Genomic DNA, 373 nt, shown 5'->3' with positions numbered 1-373 from the left:
GAGTACATCATGAGAAACGCTGGGCTGGATGAAGCACAAGCTGGAATCAAGATTGCTGGGAGAAATATCAATAACCTCAGATATGCAGATTACACCACCCTTATGGCAGAAAGTGAAGAGGAACTAAAAAGCCTCTTGTTAAAGGTTAAAGAGGAGAGTGAAAAAGTTGGCTTAAAGCTCAACATTCAGAAAACAAAGATCATGGCATTTGGTCCCATCACTTCATGGGAAATAAATGGGGAAACTGTATCAGACTTTATTTTGGGGGGCTCCAATGACTGCAGCCATGAAATTAAAAGACGCTTACTCCTTGGAAGGAAAGTTATGACCAACCTAGATAGCATATTCAAAAGCAGAGACATTATTTTGCCAA

Source organism: Bison bison, unplaced genomic scaffold (assembly GCF_000754665.1).
Source record: "Bison bison bison isolate TAMUID 2011002044 unplaced genomic scaffold, Bison_UMD1.0 scf7180017864339, whole genome shotgun sequence".
Taxonomy (NCBI): Eukaryota; Metazoa; Chordata; class Mammalia; order Artiodactyla; family Bovidae; genus Bison; species Bison bison.
This window is presented reverse-complemented; position numbering follows the sequence as displayed.